The sequence below is a fragment of the Castor canadensis genome, chromosome 12 (assembly GCF_047511655.1).
Source record: "Castor canadensis chromosome 12, mCasCan1.hap1v2, whole genome shotgun sequence".
NCBI lineage: Eukaryota > Metazoa > Chordata > Mammalia > Rodentia > Castoridae > Castor > Castor canadensis.
The window spans coordinates 48,459,412-48,468,669 of record NC_133397.1 but is presented as its reverse complement, the minus strand read 5'-3'; positions in this window follow the sequence as shown (position 1 = coordinate 48,468,669).

Here is a 9,258-nt window from a genome sequence, read left to right as displayed (position 1 = left end):
CATGGTTAGATGATGATAATGAAGATTAGTTATGTCAAATAGACAAAGGAGCTGTAAATTAAAAGAGGGGGCAGGAAAGTGGGGAGATGGAATGCTCCAACTGTGAAGAGCAACATGTGGTCCTAGTCCTTGACTCTGCCACTAACTACTGTTAACTTAAGCAAATCGGCTAAGTTGCAAATTCCATGAGGAAGTGGAAGCAAATGGTTGCTAGTATCCCCTTTTTCTTCTCTCTCCTTTTCACTATAAAATGAATTCTGTGTTCTAAAATCAGACTGGAAAGTCCTTTCCGATCCTGCCATTCTTCCAACTACATTGAACAAATTCAAGTGTTTTTATAACTCTTGGCCCTTTAAAAAATCAACTATAATGAGAGCATCTGCTTGAACAGAGATCTTAAAGAAAAAGAAAAAACTTAAATTCCAGCAATGTCCTTGAGATATCTCTCTTGTGGATATGTAAACTTATAACCTCTTACCTTGAATAGCATTTCCACATTTTCCCTATTCAATCAACAACAAAAGTCAGATATGTCATTCCTTACATTTTATCCATTAGCAGCTACTATAAATTCAAAATAGAAGGGTTTTGTTTGGCCTTTCCACATTCTACAGTGAGAAAGAAGTTAATGCTAGTTTATCAAAATAATTTATGTTTTAAAATTCCTCAAAGAGCGAGAGAAAATAATAATGTCTGTTTTTAGGCCTTGGTCTCAGGAGTTCCATTGTTATAGGATATGACATACTCAAGGAGAAATCATAAATTCATCTTATTAATGCTATTACACATATCTTAACTTGTAGATGTCAACATACACAAAGTCTTTATGATTTTATTTGAACCATTGTGCCCTAAAATTTTAAATATTTTCAAAGCAATTTCATAAACCCATTTTGTTACCTAAAATTAATATTAATATATGATTAAATATTCACTAAAGGACACATGAGGAGTGTCTCTATTGTAATAAAAATGCACAACGTGGAGGAAAAAATAATTCAAGTAAGGTAAAATAAAGTCACAAACACGTTGAAAACACTAAAAAATCAACAAATATAATGGAAAGGTTCCAACCCAGCAAAAGTGGAAGAGTGATGATCCACTTCTTTAAATTGCATATTGAAATAAAATTACTAATTTCCAGAGGGTTTCATTTCTAATTTCATTCTTTGTAATTCAATCATCTTGAGCCCACTATCAGCCTTGATTAGCCAAATGAAGATGCTGGAAAAGCTAAGTTTGAAAGGCGGAAGGGGGGAACTTGTGCCAAAAACAAAAGAAAACTTCCCATCTGTGTCAGCCTCTGAGGTTGCTCTGTAAGGTCTGATAACTTGTTAGAAAGCAATCTTTTTTGCAAGGCAATGGATTTACATCATATGTTTTTATCTCTCCAAGGAAATTCTAATTACTGGTTCCAATCATTTCAGATCGATTTGACTTTTTTCATCCAAGGTATTTTTTGCTCTATGATGAAATCAAGTACCTAATAAAATTCCAAATATTTCTGAACAATTTACAAGCTCCAGATGACCGAAAGTTTTCTCATGTTCAGTTGGTATTCAGAAAGAGTTCAGTGAATATATTTGGAAGAATGATATATCTGGAGATCACTAAAACAAAGAACTCACCAATGACATACTTGAAGCCAATTAATGTTGCATAAATGCAAATTTGTCAATATTCTTTGAGGCTCATGCTTACATACAACCATAAATATTTTAATGAATCCTCTTCTAAAACACAGGCCACCAGGCACATGGGTTTGTGTTTGGAGGACAATTTAGCAATCAATTAAAAAAATACACATTATCCTCTGTGTACAAGTTTATGATTACTTATATATGTTATACATTCATATATATATGAATATTTGTTTTGTTTTATTTGTTTTTTTGAGACAGGGTCTCTACATAGCCCAGGCTGGCCTTGAACTCATATACTCCTGGTAATTAAAGGAAAAACCAAAGAACTATTAATTAAACAACTCAAGACCTGTGAAAAGAAAATGCAAGAACTCACAGACTCCATCAAAAGACCAAACTTGAGAATCATGGGCATTGAAGAAGGAGAAGAGGTGCAAGCGAAGGGAATGCGTAATAAATTCAACAAAATAATAATGGAAAATTTCCCAAATCTAGAGAAAGATATTCCCATGCAGATCCAAGAGGCCTCCAGGACACCAAACAGACCAGATCAAAATAAAACTACTCCACGACATATCATCATTAAAACAACAAGTTCAGAAACTAGGGAAAGAATATTGAAGGCTGTAAGAGAGAAAAAACAAGTAACATACCAAGGTAAACCTATCAAAATCACAGCAGACTTCTCAACAGAAACATTAAAAGCAAGAAGAGCGTGGGGTGAGATCTTCCGGGCACTGAATGAAAATAACTTCAACCCCAGGATACTCTACCCAGCAAAGCTATCATTCAAAATAGATGGAGCAATAAAAGTCTTCCATGATAAGCAGAAACTAAAACAATATGTGACCACAAAGCCACCACTACAAAAGATTCTGCAAGGGATTCTGCACACAGAAAGTGAAACCCAACTTAACCATGAAAAGACAGGCAGCACCAAACCACAGGAAAAGAAAAAGCAAGACAGTAGAGAGTAACCTCAACTTAGGTACACACAATCAAACCTTCAAACAACTAAGACAACTAAATGACAGGAATCACCACATACCTATCAGTACTAACACGTAATGTTAATGGACTTAATTCACCCATCAAAAGGCACCACTTGACAAAATGTATTAAAAGGGAAGATCCAACAATTTGTTGCTTACAGGAGACCCATCTCACTGACAGAAATAAGCATAGGCTTAGGATGAAAGGCTGGAAGAAGATTTGCCAAGCAATGGCCCCCGAAAATAAGCAAGAGTAGCAATATTTACCTCTGACAAAGTAGACTTCAAACCTACATTGATCAAACGAGATAAAGAAGGACATTCCATACTAATAAAAGGGGAAATAGACCAAATGGAAATAATAATCATCAACCTGTATGCACCCAATGTAAACGCACCCAATTTCATCAAACATACCCCAAAAGACCTAAAAGCATATATTAAGAACAACACAGTGGTTGTGGGAGACTTTAACACCCCATTATCATCAATAAATAGGTCATCCAAACAAAAAATCAATAAAGAAATCCAAGATCTAAAATATGCAATAGATCAAATGGACCTTCTTGATGTCTACAGAACATTTCATCCAACCTCTATACAATATACATTCGTCTCAGCAGCCCATGGAACCTTCTCCAAAATAGATCATATCCTAGGGCACAAAGCAAGTCTCAGCAAATATAAGAAAATAGAAATTATACCGTGCATACTATCTGATCACAATGCAGTAAAAGTAGAACTCAACAACAAAAGTAAAAACAAAAAACATGCAAACAGCTGGAAACTAAATAACTCATTACTTAATGAACAATGGATCATCGATGAAATAAAAGAGGAAATTAAAAAGTTCCTGGAAGTCAATGAAAATGAAAACACAACCTACCAGAACCTATAGGACACAGCTAAGGCAGTCCTGAGAGGAAAGTTTATAGCCATGAGTGCATATATTAAAAAGACTGAAAGATCCCAAATCAATGACCTAATGATACATCTCAAACTCCTAGAAAAACAAGAACAAGCAAATCCCAAAACAAACAGAAGGAGAGAAATAATAAAAATAAGAGCTGAAATCAATGAAATAGAAACCAAAAAAACCATACAAAGAATTAATGAAACAAAAAGTTGGTTCTTTGAAAAAATAAACAAGATTGATAGACCCATGGCAAACCTGACTAAAATGAGGACAGAAAAAACCCAAATTAGTAGATTCAGGAATGCAAAAGGGGAGATAACAACAAACACCATGGAAGTCCAGAAAATCATCAGAGACTACTTTGAGAACCTATATTCAAATAAATTTGAAAATCTTAAAGAAATGGACAGATTTCTAGATACATATGATCATCCAAAACTGAACCAAGAGGAAATTAATCACCTGAATAGATCTATAACACAAAATGAAATTGAAGCAGCAATCAAGCATCTCCCCAAAAAGAAAAGTCCAGGACCTGATGGATTCTCTGCTCAATTCTATCAGACCTTTAAAGAAGAACTGATACCAACCCTCCTTAAACTGTTCCACGAAATAGAAAGGGAAGGAAAACTGCCAAACACATTTTATGAAACCAGTATTACACTTATCCCAAAACCAGGAAGACACCTCCAAAAAGGAGACCTATAGGTCAATCTCCTTAATGAACATTGACACAAAAATCCTCAACAAAATAATGGCAAACCGAATTCAACAACACATCAAAAAGATTATTCACCACGACCAAGTAGGCTTCATCCCAGGGATGCAGGGGTGATTCAACATACGAAAATCAATAAACGTAATAAACCACATTAACAGAAGCAAAGACAAAAACCACTTGATCATCTCAATAGATGCAGAAAAAGCCTTTGATAAGATCCAACATCATTTCATGATAAAAGCTCTAAGAAAACTAGGAATAGAAGGAAAGTTCCTCAACATTATAAAAGCTATATATGACAAACCTACAGCCAGCATTATACTTAACGGAGAAAAACTGAAACCATTCCCTCTAAAAGCAGGAACCAGACAAGGATGCCCACTATCTCCACTCCTATTCAACATAGTCCTGGAATTCCTAGCCAGAGCAATTAGGCAAGAAGAAGGAATAAAAGGAATACAAATAGGTAAAGAAACTGTCAAAATATCCCTATTTGCAGACGACATGATCCTACACCTTAAAGACCCAAAAAACTCTACTCAGAAGCTTCTAGACATCAGCAATAGCTATAGCAAGGTAGCAGGATATAAAACCAACATAGAAAAATCATTAGCATTTCTATACACTAACAATGAGCAAACTGAAAAAGAATATATGAAAACAATTCCATTTACAATAGCCTCAAAAAAAATCAAATACCTAGGTGCAAACCTAACAAAAGATGTGAATGACCTCTACAAGGAAAACTACAAACTTCTGAAGAAGGAGATTGAGGAAGACTATAGAAAGTGTAGCGATCTCCCATGCTTTGGATTGATAGAATCAACATAGTAAAAATGTCTATACTCCCCAAAGTAATCTACATGTTTAATGCAATTCCCATCAAAATTCCAATGACATTCATTAAAGAGATTGAAAAATCTACTGTGAAATTTATATAAATAGCCAAGGCAATACTCAGTCAAAAGAACAATGCAGGAGGTATCACGATACCTGACTTCAAACTATATTACAAAGCAATAACAATAAAAACAGCATGGTACTGACACAAAAACAGACACGAAGACCAGTGGAACAGAATAGAGGACCCAGATATGAAGCCACACAACTATAACCAACCTGTCTTTGACAAAGGAGCTAAAAATATACGATGGAGAAATAGCAGCCTCTTCAACAAAAACTGCTGGGAAAACTGATTAGCAGTCTGCAAAAATCTGAAACTACATCCATGTATATCACCCTATACCAATATTAACTCAAAATGGATCAAGGATCTTAATATCAGACCTCAAACTCTAAAGCTGATACAGGAAAGAGTAGGAAATACTCTGGAGTTAGTAGGTATAGGTAAGAACTTTCTCAATGAAACCTCAGCAGCACAGCAGCTAAGAGAGAGCATAGATAAACAGGAACTTATAAAACTAAAAAGCTTCTGTTCATCAAAAGAAATGGTCTCTAAACTGAAGAGAACACCCACAGAGTGGGAGAAAATGTTTGCCAGCTACACATCAGACAAAGGACTGATAACCAGAATATATAGGGAACTTAAAAAACTAAATTCTCCCAAAACTAATGAACCAATAAAGAAATGGGCAAGTGAACTAAACAGAACTTTCTCAAAAGAAGAAATTCAAATGGCCAAAAAACACATGAAAAAATGCTCACCATCTCTAGCAATAAAGGAAATGCAAACTAAAACCACACTAAGATTCCACCTCACCCCTGTTAGTATAGCCATCATTAGCAACACCACCAACAACAGGTGTTGGTGAGGATATGGGGAAAAAGGAACCCTCTTACACTGTTGGTGAGAATGTAAACTAGTACAACCACTCTGGAAAAAAATTCAGAGGCTACTTAAAAAGCTAAACCTTGATCTACCTTTTGATCCAGCAATACCACTCTTGGGGATATACCCAAAAGACTGTGACACAGGTTACTCCAGAGGCACCTGCACATCCATGTTTATTGCAGCACTATTCACAATAGCCAAGTTATGGAAACAGCCAAGATGCCCCACCACTGATGAATGGATTAAGAAAATGTGGTATCTATACACAATGGAGTTTTATGCAGCCATGAAGAAGAACGAAATGTTATCATTCGCTGGTAAAGTGGTATCTATACACAATGGAGTTTTATGCAGCCATGAAGAAGAACGAAATGTTATCATTCGCTGGTAAATGGATGGAATTGGAGAACATCATTCTGAGTGAGTTTAGCCTGGCCCAAAAGACCAAAAATCATATGTTCTCCCTCATATGTGGACACTAGATCAAGGGCAAACACAACAATGGGATTGGACTTTGAGCACATGATAAAAGCGAGAGCACACAAGGGAGGGGTGAGGATAGGTAAGACACCTAAAAAATTAGCTAGCATTTGTTGCCCTTAATGCAGAGAAACTAAAGCAGATACCTTAAAAGCAACTGAGGCCAATAGGGAAAGGGGACCAGGAACTAGAGAAAAGGTTAGATCAAAAAGAATTAACCTAGAAGGTAACACACGTGCACAGGAAATTAATGTGAGTCAACTCCCTGTATAGCTATCCTTATTTCAACCAGCAAAACCCCTTGTTCCTTCCTATTATTGCTTATACTCTCTCTACAACAAAATTAGAGATAAGGGCAAAATAGTTTCTGCTGGGTATTGAGGGGGTGGGGGGAGAGGGAGGGAGCCGAGTGGGTGGTAAGGGAGGGGGTGAGGGCAGGGGATGATCCTAGCCTTGTATGCACATATGAATAATAAAATTTAAAAAAATCAATAGACTAGAAATTGAAAGCTAGATTCTGAACCTTGACATGCTTGTTCTGGTGGCACTGGCTCTTCTACCCTTACTTATATTTTTGTGCCTAGAGGTTTCCCTTTTGTGTAGGCTTAGGGGCACTCAATAGACAGACCTGGTCAAGACCTATGACTATAGGAATTGATTTCCAAATGACAACCAGAATACTATTACTAGAAGAAGTAAGAACAAATGAGAAACAGGCAAAAACAATGTGATGACTATAGAAAGTAGGATATGATAACAACAGGCAAATATAAATCATGAGTACAGGTCACTGTTGTCAAAATACATGCAGGACTGAATCCAAGAACTTGGGTGAGTGCCATGGTTAGCATGGCAAAGTCCAGGCAAGAACGCCTGGCTACATGTCCTGTTTTCTTTGCACTATACCTTTCCACTACTGGAACCTTTTAGTTTGCTTAGGACTGAGATCTTTCCCAGGATACAGAACTTTCAGTACAAAACCCAGGAAATTCCTGAGAAAACCAGAACAAGCAGATCACCCTATAAGACCCCATGTAACTGTTTCATCTTTACTGCCTTCTTTCTGAATTCCTTATTCTCACTGACTTCACTTTTCCACATACCAGTGAATATTCTTTTTTTAATTTTTAAATTTTTATTATTATATAATAGCTGTACAGGGGGAAATACTGTGATATTTATATATGTGCTTATAGTCTATCTTATTTAGACTCACCTCCTCCATCATCCTCCTTCATTCTCCTTCTCCCTTCTCAGAACAATCTCAACAGATTTCGTTCTTCAGTTTTCATATATCATCTTTCCCTTATGCCCATGCCCCCCACTGGTCCTCTCCCCTGGAAAAGACCTGTTTTACCCTCTTGCCCTTTTTTTTTTTTAAAGTCCAAGGGGGTTTTGCCTTGGTACTTCAGGCCTGTCTATATCATGCTTTAATCAAATTAATCCCCCATTACTCACTCTATCACCATGCTCCCCTGATACTAGAGAATATTCTTGATAAGGTTTTAAACAAAAGACTTATTGACTCTATGACTCAATTAATTAAAGACCATGTGGGGTCTTGAGACTTCTAATTATTTTCAGTGGATTTTTTTTAAAAAGGTAAGTATTAGCTGGGCACAGTGGCTCATGGCTGTACTATCAGATACTAAGGAGACAGATATTTAGAGAATTGCAGTTCAATCTCAATCCTTAATCAAAAGTTAGTAAGACCTCATTTCAGGCCTATCATGCCAGCTACATGGGAAGCATAAATAGGAGGATCAGAGTCCAGTTCAGCCTGGGCATAAACATGAGACCCTATCTCTTCCACCAAAAATTAACTAAAAGAAGAAAGGGCCGGGGGTGTTGCTCAAGTGGTAGGGCACCTGCCTAGCAAGTACGAGGCTCTGAGTTCAACCCTTTCTACCACTAAAAAGAAAAGGTAAATATTAAAGAATATACTCTAATACATTATCTTTTGGGCTATGTGTATATAATATCTGTCAAACTGGGAGCACAAGGATCCCTTATTAAAGGTGTTCATTAGTTACTTTTCAAATCCCATTAAGCCAGAACTGCCTTCCTGAGGCAGTGACTACTAAAGGAGGAAGTCATATCTTAAATCTTTAAAAATCACACACACACATTACCCAATACAGAAGCTGATCTAAGCTGCAAGTCTCTCCTGAGAAACACCCAAGTTGTATCACTTCAGAGTGCCAGATCTAGACACATCCCAAAGGCCAGAGCTCCCTGAATAGATGATATTCTCAGCTAACAGTGAGTACATTCTTTTCCTGAAAGAACTGAATAACTGACTGAGACTGACATGAACCATAAGGGAGTATAAGCTCTCACAAAACTAGAGTATAGTGGTAAGACAAAGGCTATATTTGGCTGAGTCAGAACCTTAACAGTCACAGCTTCATAATGGCTTCCATAGTGCCAAGTTACCTCTGTCTTCATGGGTCCCTTACATCATAAAAAATTATATTTTACAACTGCAATAGTACAAAGACAAACATGATCTAGACAGAATATTTTTTCTTATGATTTTTTTAAATTAAAACTTCATGGAGAATCACTAAAAGTATCATGTATGCTGGGATAAGTGGGACCCAGATTCTTTCCATCTGTTGACCATGTACAGTGTATATCAACTGTGGCCTCAGGCTGGTGATAGAGCTCTTGCCTAATGCATGCAAGGCCCTGAGTTCAATCCCTAGCACACA